This window comes from Peromyscus maniculatus, chromosome 19 (assembly GCF_049852395.1).
Source record: "Peromyscus maniculatus bairdii isolate BWxNUB_F1_BW_parent chromosome 19, HU_Pman_BW_mat_3.1, whole genome shotgun sequence".
NCBI lineage: Eukaryota > Metazoa > Chordata > Mammalia > Rodentia > Cricetidae > Peromyscus > Peromyscus maniculatus.
The window spans coordinates 43,525,708-43,540,647 of record NC_134870.1 but is presented as its reverse complement, the minus strand read 5'-3'; the positions used below and the strand labels follow the sequence as shown (position 1 = coordinate 43,540,647).

Genomic DNA, 14,940 nt, shown 5'->3' with positions numbered 1-14,940 from the left:
CTTCAGTTCCTACCACTAAGGCTCTTCCTTGAGCTCCAGTCCTGACTTCTCCCAGTGATGGAGGGAGACCTGAGCGTTGTAAGATGAAATAGACCCTCTCCTCCCCACGCTGCTTTCGGTCAACAGCAATAGAAACCATGACTAAGACAGGATAGCAACCTGAAAAGAAGGCATTTGCTGTTAGTTAAGTCTTAAGTGGTGGCAGTAGTTTGTGGTGAGTCTTCGCACTCATGATTGTTGGGATGCTTTACAGCAAATGTTCTCAACCTGTGGGTCGCGACCCCTTTGGGGGATCAAATGATCCTTTCCCAGGGATCACATATCAGATATCCTACATATCAGGCATTTACATTACAATTCATGAAAGTAGCAAAATTACAGTTATGAAGCAACAGCAAAAATAATTGTATGTGTGGGAGTCACCACAGCAGGAGGAACTGTATCACAGAGTGGAAGACTTAGAAAGGTCGAGAAGCACTGATTTAGATCATGGTTGCTTATATGATATGCCATTTATAATTTTGCCACTCAGTACTACTTTTTCCTTCTTCCGGCAATCATGGCCAGAGATTTGGGGGGGACTACCGTCTTCCCAATTCTTGAGCCATACTGGCCATTCAACGTGGAACCATGATTTGAGCACACAGTTTTGCATCCCATGTCACAGTGGAATATAAAGCAAGAATTCTATATGACTGTCTTCTACATAGTGACCGTGCTGAGCCCAACTGCACACCCCTTAGCCCAGAGCCGTGTATATGTATACACTGGTCACTGGTTAAGACAAGATTTCACTTCCTATTGAGGTATCAGCTCACATTGTGGTGGCTTGAAAGAAGCATGGCCCCTAGTCTGTGGCGTTATTTAGGAAGGTCTAGGGAGTTTGGCCTAGCTGGAGAAAGTATATCACTGGAGGCAGGCTTTGAGAGTGTAGAGCAGTGGTTCTCAACCTTCCTAATGCCGTGACCCTTTAATACAGTTTCTCATGTTGAGGTGACCCCCCCCACCATAAAATTATTTTCATTGCTATTTTATAGCTATAATTTTGCTATTGCTGTGAATTGTAATGTAAATATCTGTGTTTTCCAATGGTCTTAGGCAACCCCTGTGAAAGGTCATTTGACCCCCAAAGGGATCATAACTAACAGGTTGAGAACCCCCTGTTTATAACCTCACCCCACTTCCAGTTAGCTGTCTGTGCTTCATGATTGTGGTTGAGGATGTGAACTCTCAGCTTCCTACTGCGGTCACAGTGCCTGCTGATGGCCACTATGCTTTCCTTCCATAATGGACTCATCTCTCTGGAAACATAAGCCACAGTCACTCCTTAGTCTATAAGTTGCTTTTGGTCATGGTTTTTTTTTATCAGAGCAATGGGAAAGCAAGTAATACATACTGAGAGTAGATTTGTACTAATATCATAAATGCCATCTTTAAATCTAAGTGGCATGTGATGTGATTCAGTGCTAGAGTATTTGTCTAGCTGATCTAAGGCTTGGGGCTTAATCCCAGCACACACACCACACACATGCACACACACACACACACACACACACACACACACACACACACACACACACACACACAAATAAGTCATTCCATTCTTCATAAGATGCTTCCACAGCATAAGGCATGTGGTAACATCTATAACCTACAGATTTGATTTTCACAGGAATTTCTTTTACTTTACAGCATATTTCTTCACTGCTTTTAGAAAACCTTGCAGCGTCTTGAAGGGTAAATCATCTTCTTTCCAGCTGTGGCTCTGGAAACGTGATACTCTGGCATCTGGGGAGATATTTTTGCTTACGAGTTTGGAAGAGCCCTGTGTGGGATAAAATGGAGGGAAATCAGCATCAGCACTAGATCAACAAAGATCACTAAGGAAAGGTGAATCTTATCCCACGGAGTGGGAAAGGCTGCATCTGCCGACATCCCACCTACACTGTGACTCAGAAAGTCACGTGATCAGACTCTGCATTTTTGTTAAATGGGCTCACTGCGTCCTCAGACTGTGACATGGCACTCTCTCTCACCCCATCTGTATTTTCCATGGGCATCCCATTCCAGGTAAATGCTAGTAATGGCTTAAATGCTTCACCACCAGCTGGCAATGATTACCGTTACCCCATTGTTTTAAGTAGATCTTCAGCTTCTCTCCAAACTTTGCTGTCAATGTGGATTCAATTACAGATAGCAGAAAATGAAGTCTTTTAAACAGAAAATGACTTAAATCAAAGAATAAGATTCTTCTAAGAGGCACTGAAGACATGCAGGCCTAGAGTCTAGCTTATACCCCAGAATCATTATAGAGAGATTCTGTAATGTTGGTCCACAGAAGAAGTTGCTATTTTGACCACAGTTAGGCAGGTGTGGAATCTGAAAGCTGTTCTTAGGACTGTTGACCTTGTTCTGTGTGTTTAACTGCAGCCCAAGTCATGGAAGATGCATCCTTGAGCTCCAGAGGCAATCTGCAACTGGCTTTTCTCTACTCTTTAGGTGGACCAAACTACCAAATATCTCCCTAGATCACTCCTACATTGGAAACTCCAGCTCCTCCAGTGTATCAGCAAAGTCAGCAGAAATCGACGGGCAGCCTCTGTCTTACTTCATTTGTGAATCGTGTGTGTTTGATATAATTACAGTGCCCAGTTCTTGAACTTTTAGTGTCAGGCAAGTCCAAGAGGAATAGATTGTAGCATTCCCTTCTTGCCTGTGGTTCAGGAATGTATGCATGGGTGCCACATCAGCCCTAAAGTTTTAGTACAAAATTCAAACAAGCTTGAAACAAGTGATCTCATTTATCCTTGGATTTGTAATATATGTGGTTTTTTGGAAACTGCCTGTTTACAAAATTTGGGCCTGATTTTAAATGCTGTAGATGTAACAAATATCTGCTTGACTAATTTTTTTTAATTAGATTTGTTTGCATGATATTTTACTTTATGTTAGCTGGAAAAGAAGGCATTCTGGTTTGGTACAATGATTCTCCAAAATAAGAAATACTAAAGTGTTTTAATATGTGCAAGAAGAAAAGAGAGAAATGAGACTCCAGACATATATGACTTATTCACAAATAGACCAATATCAGTGCAAATGTCAGATCATATCTGTACAGCTTCCTGTGACAGCTGGTGAATATTCAGATGAGGAAAGGCACACTTTTAAATTACTTTTGCTGATGTTTTGAGTTAAAAAAGAAAAAAAAAAAGAATATTGAATTGTAGCTAGAGTTTTCCTGCCTTGCCCACAGTCAGGACAAATCTCTGTCACTCGCCAGTCCCACAGCCGCTCAGACCCAACCAAGTAAACACAGATACTTATATTGCATACAAACTGTATGGCCGTGGCAGGCTTCTTGCCAACTGTTCTTATAGCTTAAATTAATCCATTTCCATAACTCTATACCTTGTCACATGGCTCGTGGCTTACTGGCATCTTCACATGCTGCTTGTCCTTGGCAGTGACTCCCTCCACCTTCCTGTTTTCTCTGTTCTCCTCTCTGTTAGTCCCGCCTATACTTCCTGCCTGGCCACTGGCCAATCAGTGTTTTATTTATTGACCAATCAGAGCAATTTGACATACAGACCACCCCACAGCATTGAATGGATTGTAAACAGGAGAGGAGAAACTAAATCTTTTGTGATCAAGCTTAAAATCTAATGAACATACAGTATAAAAATTTAGTTAAAGATTCTTCTTAAAAATGTCTCCTTTTTCCATTTGGGCATATACACACTAACATTTTAGAGATAAAACAAATCATTCAAAAAATTTGAATGAACCTTTTCAGGTGTAGAAAATGGTTTAGTGATTAAGAGAGCCTACTTCTTTACAGAGTGCCAGAAATTAATTGTTTTGGTTCCTAGCACTCTCACATGTCTACTCACAAACACCTGTAACTTCAGCCCCAAGGGATCAACAGCCTCTTCTGGCCTCCTTCAGTACTTGTACACATATCACACACACACACACACACACACACACACACACTAATGATAATAGGAATACACCTAAAATGAACTCTAGCATTTAGAATACCACCCCTCCCCCACCCCCCAGAACTGATTGGTTTATATCCATATTCCACATGTCTATGTACAGTGACATCTTAGAAAACACAGCAAGGAAATCAGTTTCAACTCAAATACCATGAAAGAGGAGTTTTGAAGCCCAACTCTTAATACTGTGGCTCAGAACTGTGCCTGTCCACGTTGCTTAGTTGAGCCCTGGTCCTGTAACCCTCTAGTCTCTAAACTTACCCCCATTCCTCACAGCTTTGTGGTTGTTTCCAGAAGTGTATTTTCAAGTAACTAACTCTCTTACAAACTCCTTAACATGTTCTGAGTGTGATCCTTGCATGTTAATCCTAAGATCATATTTTAGTAAGTGTTGTCACTATGATTAAAACGGGAAAAATGAAGCTAGAAAAAATAGTTAAAAGAAAAAAGAGTACAAACACCAAACACGAAGGGAATTCAGTGTTCAATTTAAACCAAACACACCCTGTGTGTTTTGGATCTGCCAAGCAGATCTATCAATAAATCTCTTGCAGCATATGGAGCTAAACTATCACAAGTTTTCCAACAGACTAGTGCCTCCACCCTGATAATCATTCCAGAACTATAGCTATTGAGTCAAAGCCTTGGCCATTCTAAGGAAATTCCACAAGTAACAATTACCGTTCTTGGAAAAAAAAAAAAACCTGGCTATACTAAGTTGAAGCTTAGGGTTCTTTTTACTGTTGACTTAAAAATACATTTCTAATATACGTTTTGGGTTTATTGCTCCCTGAGACAGTGTGTGATTAAATATAAACTGAAGAAAGAGCTAAAATAAGTAAGTAAGGAAAGTGATAACCATATTACAGATCAATATACTATGGAACTGTAATTTAAATGTGAGTGGGTGGCCATACCCACCTGAACTATTCTCAAATAGTAAAACTATTTGGAGCCTTGACAGGTCTCCTGGTAGGGGAAAGTGCCTGAAGACACATAGTGTACCTTGAATACAAGCCACAGGACTTAGTATTTTTTGCATACTTTTCTCATTCTTCATCTCTTTATAATAGCTAACACAGTCCTTAGGAATGATCCTTCCACAATGCCTTTATGTCTCATCCTCTCGCATCTAGACCTCTCTTCTTTTTAAGACCCACCGTTTGTGGGCTATCAAGACGGAGTAGCAACTAAGAGTACAAACGCTCTTGTAGAAGACCTGAGCTCGGTTCCCATCACCCACATTTTGTGCCTCACAGCAACCAATAATTACAGTTCCCAGGGATCTGTCACACTCTTCTAGACTCTGCAGGAACTTCCACACATGGACATACATGCACACAGACACGTACATACACATAATTGTAGAAATAAATCTTTTTAAAGGGAGATCTTACTAGCCACTCTAGTAGCTCATAGTGACTTTCCTTCTTGCATGCAGCTCTTTGTCAAGTGTATTCTACCCTATGCTTTGATTTTTACAAAAGTATTATCCCATCTTTCAAAGTCTACATGGAAAATCCAGCCAGAAAGAACTCTTCATGGAAGGAAACAGAGGTAAGAAATATTATGGATGTTTGAAAATTAATACTACTCCTTCCGCTACCCTTTGTCCCCACTAGACTTTTGTATACTTTTACTAGGAATACGACATATGTCTTTGTACAACCTACATGCACTCACCCCTCTCCCTCCCCTCCTCCCCTTCTTCTCCTCCTCCCTCTCCTCCTCTTCCTCCCCCTCCTCCCTCTCCTCCTCCTCCCCTCCCCCTCCTATTTCCTGCTCTCCCTCCTCCCCTTCCTCCTCCTTCTTTTCCTCCTCCCACTCCACCTTTTTTTCTTCTTTTTCTTCTTCTTCTTTGCCTTTTCTTCTTCACCTCTGTCAGGCAGGTTTCTTACCATTTACCTGGAAAGTACACTATGCTTATAGCTGTCTTGTTTTCTCCTAGACCAGCAGGAAAGAAAGAAACCAGCATGAGAATTTTAATCCCACCCACCCAGATTCTTATTTCTATAGCAAGGAAGCAGAAATAATTCTCAGAGCTCTTCCTATTACATGGGGGAAGGGGATAACCACTAGTTAACTTTTCTATAGCCGCTAGGCCTGGAAAGTATGGTACAATTCAACGCACTAAAGTTTGAGGGACTCGGTAGCAGCTCACAGAAAATATCCACCCATCCCAGGTACGGCAAATGCAGGGGCTGAGCACTAAAAAGATGGTACCGGAGTTCAGTAGGGAGTAGGGTTGCGCAGATCTGAGGCGTGGATTCCATCCAGTTGCTCCTGAAGAACAGTTACTGGTCTTTTTGTCCATTGCAGCCTCCCTCACTATTACTACAGGACACTAGATAGGCTTAATGACAGTAATACAGTGGAAGCCAGCCTACTGTTTTCTTGGGTTTCAGACTGTTGCAGAATTCTTCAGGGTCAATCCCTCCCTGATTCCGGCAATTCTGAGGCTGAGTCACACTCTGTTGCCCCCTGGAGGATGACTCATTTGGGTAGTTTTTTTAGAAATACTAAGCTGTGTTAGAAAATAGACAAACGAGCCCCAGTGAGCCCACGTCTGTCTTGCCACATATTCACTCTGAAGGACTGAGGAACTGCCCCGTGGAAAGGAAAGAGTCGTATGTCTTTTGTTCCACTAGACCTACAGAGAACATTTTTCTGTCTGCAAGTCATTCACTAACCACACCTAGAACAGCATTTCTTGGACACCTTCCTCTTGAGGCACCTACCACACAGATCGATCTCCGAGTGGCAAGAATCCTGAATCAGAAAAAAAAAATCCCAAACTGTTTTGATTTCAAGTTTTCCACTGAGAGCTACGTTCCAAAGACATTTAAGCTTTTCAATGGGAACAAAATACTACCATGCTGGAACATAAAGTACACTGTCCTTTCTCTTATGAGTTGTAACTGTAAATCATGGGGAAAATCAAAGATGTAGCAGCCTTGTGGATGGGTTAAAAATCAAGCACATCACTCAACATCATCAGTAACATTTTCAGAGTTTTTTGAAGGGCAGCCTCACACCATATCATGTAAATCAAGGCCTTCATGAAAGACACTCTGTTCTTAAAAAGGATGTTTTGTTTTAGTGTGTCTCTATAATACTTCATTGACTCTGAGTATTGTTCCCCAAGGCATTGCCTTTTGTGTTGGGCCATTTTCCCTTGAAAACTATTGTAGTAATAATCTTGAAGGTATGGTGATATTTAGTTCTGCACATTATTATACTTTTGGCTCCCAAATCTCAAAAAGCAGTCCCTAGCAGGGAACTCAAATATAACTTTAAGGCTCAGATGAGACAAGTGGGATGTACATTCAGTAAGCAATTGCCAGTCATCCCAGAGGTGATTTATTAACAGAGATGATTCACTCGCCAAGGATAATGTCAATATAGAGAGCACATACTTAGCACACAGCTACTCCTCTTTAAAAACAAACTGTGTCTAGGTCTTATCGTTGGTATCAGCTTCTAGTTAATGCGAAACAGACATTGAATATTTAGAAGAGACCTCTGTTTTCTTACAGTGTTATGGCCTAGCTTCTCAGAAACTAACCTAAAGTATCACGTGGAAAAACTTATCTTTCTTGAGGAAAGATGATAATATAATATATACATACATATTAACAGTATTTTTTTAGAGATTTATTCTTTTTATTTTATGTGTATGGGTATTTTCCCTGCATTTGTGTCTGTGCACTATATGCATGCAGTACCAGTAGAGGAGAGAAGAGGGTGTCAGATCCCCTGCAACTGGAGTTAAAGACAGTTCTTAGCTACCATGTAGGTCTGGGAATTGAACCCCAGTCTTCTGGAAGAGCAACTGATGCTCTTAACCACTGAGAGATCTCTCCAGCCCCCTAAAGTAGTATTTTATTTGATAATCCCTTAGTATTTCTAGAATATATTATTTATTTTTTGTAATCATCAACTTGGTAGTGTCAACTTTGATAATATTCACTGCTAATCAAGAAATGAGTAGATTGCGCCAATATCTCTCTCATTATTCACTTCTTTGATTATTGATACAGAGCAATAGTAAAAATACATGAATTGACTTTTAAAATGTATTTTAGATTTATTTATTTTGTGTGTATGAATGTTTTGCCTGCATGTATGTTTGTGCACCATATGTATGCCTGGTGTTGGTAAAAGTCAGAAGACGGCCTCAGATCCCCTAGGACTAGAGTTACGGATGGTTGTGAGCCACCATATGGGTGCTGGGAATTGACCCAGGTCCCCTGCAAGGGCTGAGCCATCTATCCAGGATCAGTAATTGACTTTCCGTTTGTTCTTTGTTTCTCCAGCTAGTGATTGGAGTTTCTTTCACTTTTTTTTTTGAAATGCTTTGATGAGCACACACTGGAAAAAAAATGCATATTCAGTTGAGGAGACAATTGTCAACGTAAACAAAGTCTAAGGCAGTCACTTGTCGATTTCCTCTGTGATTTGCTTGAAAGATCAATAAATAACCACTCAGCATTTTACAAATAAAATATTTTTTAAAAAATAAAATATTTATTTTACAAATAAAAATGTCACCATGTGGACTGCAGCTGGAGTTGTTCTTAGCATGGCTCTGCTACCTTGCATAATGGGCCCCAGAATTTTTTAAAAATATTTTTATTTTATAATTATTTTAATTTTACATATCAGCCATGAATTCCCCTGTCCTCCCTCCTCCCACCCCCCAGCCTTCCCCCCCCCCAATCCACCCCCCATTCCCACCTCATCCAAGGCAAGGTCTCCCCCAGGGAGTCAACCCAGCCTGGTAGACTCAGTTGAGGCAGGTCCAGTCCCCTCCTCCCTACACCAAGGCTGAGCAAAGTGTCTCAGCATATCCCCAAATACCGTTCTAGACTCACCATGTAGCCCAGGTTAGCAGACTAGAAGCTGCAGAATTGAAGGGGTCATGGTGAGCAGCTGAAGCTTAACACTGTAAGAGGTCAGGAGAGGCCATTGGTGACGATGCAGTCTCCATTGTAGTGAAGACTTGGGATTTAAGGGGTCAAAAAGAAGAAGCTGAAGCTTTGCACCATGTAGCAGGATTAGATTCTATAAAAAGAAGCCAGTCTAGCCCAGCACGGTTTCAATGAACATATATTACACATTTATTAGTGTGCCAAATGCAAAGTCTCTTCAGCTGTCTCAGTATGGAAAGTAAGCATTTAATCACTTTGGAGTGAATAGACATTAATTTAACCAGAATATTGGTGTAGGAGCAGCCTCACTTGCAGTGGAGACCCCAGTGTGTTGGAGGCACTGGGACCATGAGACACTCATCAAGGACAGAGTTAGTAAGTAATAGAGCTGGCCTGAGCCTGTAAGACAAGCCATCTGTGCCTGCAGATGACAGAGCCAGAAAAGTGCCATTGCTTGAGTCCTTTGGAACCCAGAAGATCTTGAATGAGACCAAGACAGTAGATACTGAGTTGTTTACACTGCTAAGAATTTGGCTTGGCTTGGCTTTGATTGTGACTGAGACTTGGTCCTTTTTTGGAATAAGAAAGTATTTCAGTTGTTTTTGATTTTACAGGACCCCACAATTAAAAGACTTTGGACTTCTAGTGGGGTATTGGATATTTTAAAGAGACTAAACTTTTAAAGTGTTTGAATTTTTAAAAAAGGATTGTGACATTTAAAGCTACACTGCACTTTATGTTATAATATTAACAAGGAGCCAGGCGGTGGTAGCACACACCTTTAATCCCAGCACTTGGGAGGCAGAGCCAGGCAGATCTCTGTGAGTTTGAGGCCAGCCTGGTCTACAGAGCGAGATCCAGGACAGGCACCAAAACTACACAGAGAAACCCTGTGTATGTAAATGATAATAATAATAATAATAATAATAATAATAATAATAATAAGGAATCTTGGGAATAAATAAAAAGGAAAGGTTATGGTTTTAATAGTGATATATTCATGTATCAAATTGACAAGGGACCAATGGTAATGGTTAGTTTTGTGTCAACATGGTGCGAGGTAGAGTCATCTCAGAAAAGGGACCCTCAGTTGAGAAAATGCCTCTATCAGACTGACCTGTAGGTGAATATGTGGATTTTTTATTAATTAGTGACTGGTGTGAGAGGGCCCAGCCTACTCTGGGCAGTGAGGCGTCATGAGGAGAAAGCCAGTAAGCAGCATTCCTCCATGGTTCTGCTTCAGTTTCTGCTTCCAGGTTCCTGTTTTGAGTTCCTGTACTGGTTTCTCTCAATGACAGACTGAGAATGTTGGAATATTTTCACAACATGATTTCAAGATTACAATAAGCTACAATAAGCAGGACAGTGCAGTTTTGGTATAAGAATAAGTAAACATATTTGTAAACAGAGTACAGGAACTAGAAACAGATCCATGCATTGGAATATGTAAAGCAAATGAACTCTTCCCTCTTCAAGTTGGTGTTGGTCATGATGTATATCACATCAACAGAAAAGTAACTAAGTCAATAGCTTTTGTGCATATAAAGTACTCAAGAGTAATACTAGTAAGAAATATGTATGCATTTTATATTAAGTACTCAAACATGATTGAGAGAAGTTTAAGACCTGAATAAATGGAATGATATGCCATGCTCATTGATTGATATATTATATTGCTTAGATGCAAACTTTCCAAATTGTTCCATAGATTCAAGTCAGTCTCAGTCAAAATTCTAGTTGCTTTTAAAAATGAAAATCATCAGACTCGTGTGTGTGTGTGTGTGTGTGTGTGTGTGTGTGTGTGTGTGTGTATAAATACAGAGGACCTAAAACAGAACACTACTGGAAAAAAATAAAGTTGGAATATTTTCACAACATGATTTCAAGATTACAATAAGCTACCATAAGCAGGACAGTGTGGTTTTGGTAAAAGAATAAGTAAACATATTTGTAAACAGAGTACAGGAACTAGAAACAGATCCACGCAATAAAGCATTATCCTGTTGGTTTTATTGACAGCCCAACACAACCTGGAATCACCTGGAAAACAGAGGACCTCAAATTAAGGAATTGTATAGATCAGATTGGCCTATGGAATGTCTGTGGGAATACTAGGTATTTTTTTTATTGTTGTAAGAAAACACAGGACCAAGGTAACTTTTGGAAGAAAGTTTATTTGGGCTTATGGTTCTAGAGGATAAGAGCCCATGATAGAAGCATGTAGGTGTGGAGACTGGATCAGGAAGCTGAGGGTTCTCACATCTTCAAACCATAAACATGAACTAGAGAAGGAGCTGGGAATGATTATGTGGCTTTGAAACTTCAAAATCTATAACATACTTCTTAGTTAGTCTATATCTTCTAAAACTACCATCTTAGTTACTGCTCTATTGCTCTGAAGAGACATGATGACCAATGTAACTTACAAACAGAAGCATTCAATTGGTGGCTTACTTACAGTTTCAGAGGGTTAGTCCATAATCAGTATGGTGGAAAGCATGGTGGTAGACAGGCATGCATGGTGCTAGAGTGGTAGCTGAGAGCTCTGATCTACAGAAAGAATGTAGATAGATTGATGGATGGATGGATAGATAGATAGATAGATAGATAGATAGATAGATAGATAGATAGATAGATAGATAGGCAGGCAGACAGGCAGGCAGGCAGGCAGGGACTGGTCCTAGTATGGGCTTTTGAAACCTCAAAGCCCAACCCCATGTTCCTAATCCTTCACAAACAACCCACTAATTAGAAACCAAGCATTCAAATATATGAGCTTATGGGGGCCATTCTCATTCAAATCATGATACTACCCAAACAGAGCCACCAACTGGTGACTAGGTATTCAAACAGCAGAGCTTATAGGGAACAATCTCATTCAAACCACGGCAGTGGGAGATTGCCTTGATTGTTAATAGGAGGGCTGGGTTGTGGACTGGCTAATCCTGAGCTATATAAGAAAGTTATCTAGGCATGAGCCTATGAGTAAAGGCGCCAGAAGGTAGGGGCAGCAAGCAGCTTTCTTCCGTGGTTTCTGCTTCAAGCTCCTGCTGTGGGTTCCTTCCCTGATTTCCCTCAAATATTGTGAACCTGCCTTTGTAAGCCAAATAAATCCTTTTTTCCCTTAAGTGGTTTCTGGTCAGTGTTTTATCACAGGAGCAGAATGAAACTAGAACAGACATATTGATTTTTGACAAAAATTTTTCTAGCAAAAGAGTATTCTTCACAACAAAAGTATTGGATCAACTATGTTCATGTAGGGAACCATAAGCCTTAACTCTTACCTATTGTTATATATAAAAATGTTTTGAAAGGGTTATAAACCTAAACATGAAATTAAATTAGAAAATTCTCGACAAAAACATGAACAATAATGTTTGTGACATTGGACTGGAATAAAATTTCTCAGAATTAAAAAAAAAAACATTAGTCACAAAAGAAAATAAAATTGACAACTAGATGTTTATCAAAATTATAGACATCTAGTTTTAAAAGAGGTCATTTAAAAAAGGAAATGGTTAATCTCACAGATGCAATTAATACTCACAATGTGTATCTCTTGAGTCTTGTAGCCAGAATCAACTTTAAAAGTCTTTCTACAATCCAAGAAAATCCATAGGATATAATTAGCATAAAGGAAATTTGTATAGATACATCACAAACATGTAACCTAGGTAATGCAGCACATTGAAAATACTCAAAATCACTAAGGAAATTCATATTAAATGACAATAATAGGTGCTGAAAAATGGCTGAGTGAGTAAAAGGACTTGCCACAGAGCCTGATGAACCCACAAGGTAGGAGAAAACCAACCTCTGGAGGTCAGCTATCCTCTGACCCCCACATACACAATGCAACATGTGTGTGCCCACACATACACACCCACAAAATAAATAAATAAACGTAAAAATGACAAGGAAATAGAAGAATGCAACTGAATTCTGAGTGGTATGAATGAAGAATAAAAAAGGAATACTTAAAACATTTGACAGGTCCTCACATAGTTAAATATGTAGGTGCTCTAAAGATGTAGTAATTCTATTTCTAACTGTTTACCCAAAAAGCCATGAAAGTCCATGCACAGAATAATTTGTAGGTGAATACTCACATCAGCTTTATCCATAACCCTGGTATGAAAAAAAAATGATGATGCATTCGTAGCATGAATTGATGTAAAGAAAATGAATGAGCTGTGTATAGAACAATAGTATGGATGAACCTTACAGACATACTCCTGAGCAAAAGAGCAGACACAAAAGAAATCTTTGTGTGATTTCCACTTAGGAAAACTTCCAGAGTAGATAAAACCAATATAAGCTAAAAAAAAAAAAAAAAAAAAAAATCAGAGCTGTGGTTTAGTGGATTGGATGGAGTAAGCTGGGGGTAGTTTATGGGAATACTCAATGTCTTGATTATAGCCCTGGATATATTGACATAAGTATTGCTAAAATTCACCAAGTCATATACTTGAAAATTATACATCTTATTTTATGTGACTAATAGATCAATATAATGTTAATTCATAATTAACATTGATTTATACCTTAATCTTCTCTCAAGGTAACAAAACTCAACTGCCTTCAGAAGGCAGTCCACTTCTTTGTGTTGTGGATAGAGGTGACTGCAGAGAGTTACAACTGGTCAAAGTGATAAGAAGAAGTGACATAGGTGTACTTGTCCATAAACTAGACATCTATTTATCACCTCCAAGTCTCTGAGAAGGCATAGAGAATGAGGCAGAAGGGGATGTATGAGCCGGAGGTTGGGGAGAAGGACTGTGTAACAGTGTCTTCTGGACATGACCATGACATTCATGAACTCACTGCAACTGTCATTATCTACAGACGACCTTCACAAGATGACGCCTGTTACTGTTTCATCACCATGAGGAAGGAGCTCACAAGGACCCCTTACTGAGGGACTGTGGTCAGATAACGGGTTCTAGGGGAGGGAGTGTTCTTTTCTTTAGTGGTGTAGCCAGTGATAATCTCACTCATGCTCATACAAGCAACCATAATTAAACTCAGTGGGACACACACACACACACACACACACACACACACACACACACACACACATCAAAGTAGGAGGAACACTGAGCTAGCTTGTTGGGAAAAGAAGGTTTTCAGTAGGAGAAAGGGGAGACAAACAAGAGTAATGAGAGAAATTGAAAATCACCAAAATTCAAAATATACACATATGAAATTGTCAACGAACAAACATATTTGAAAAAACAAATAATAGCTTCTTTCTCCATGTTTATAGAAAACACCTTTCGACATGATTATTTGTGTACAGAGACTCTTTGTCTCCATTTAAATTCTACCATTCAAATACCAAGCAGTAATGTCAATTACCCTCTGCGTGGTGCCTAATAGGAGCTAGATTCTCTGCCGTGCACTTATAAACATTTCATAGCAGCGGCCCTTCAAGATGAGTTTTATTACTTTTATTTTTGGTGGAGCAATTCAAGACTCACAATAGTTAAGTAATTTGCTCAAGGACTCACTGTCACACACGGCAGGGACTGTCTGTCTCCTTCACCCATGTTATTTCTACTCATAGTCACTTTTCAGCCATTTGCATATCAGACTGATCCCAAAGCCATAGGTGAAAGTCATTGCCAGCCTTGTAATTTAATTGGCCTGGCCACAATCTCACTGCTATGTAGTCTTGAGTGAATCATTTGGTTTATTTCTTCCAGCAATTAAACAAAAAGAAATAAGATGAAAGAAGCAATTGTTTCCGTCTTTCTACACCCCATGATAGAATTCAGTATTGTGGTTTTTGATCGCATAGACCTGGGTTCAAAAGTCAGTGGTGCCAGTATTTAGTAAGCATGTTGCTTAATCTTTCTAAAGCTTTGGGATTGTTTTTTATCTATAAAACAAAAATATAAATAAACATGTCACGAGATTGTAAATGAGGATAAAAATGGGTCAATGCATTTAAAGCACATTGAATGGCTGCCACTAACGTAATAAATGGTAAGAAGTAGAGATCCTCA

At 39.6% G+C, this 14,940-nt stretch overlaps 1 long non-coding RNA gene across 1 annotated transcript in view; it reads left to right on the top strand.

Moving 5' to 3' along the window:
* Window positions 1-8,565, top strand: part of LOC143269585 (uncharacterized) — a 35,421-nt gene extending 26,856 nt beyond the window's left edge. Inside the window, exons 3-5 of the long non-coding RNA XR_013046088.1 lie at window positions 1,693-2,070; window positions 5,443-5,558; window positions 8,318-8,565. This is a non-coding gene — a long non-coding RNA (uncharacterized LOC143269585). The remainder of the gene's footprint in view (window positions 1-1,692; window positions 2,071-5,442; window positions 5,559-8,317) is intronic.
* The last annotated feature ends 6,375 nt before the right edge of the window (window positions 8,566-14,940 follow it).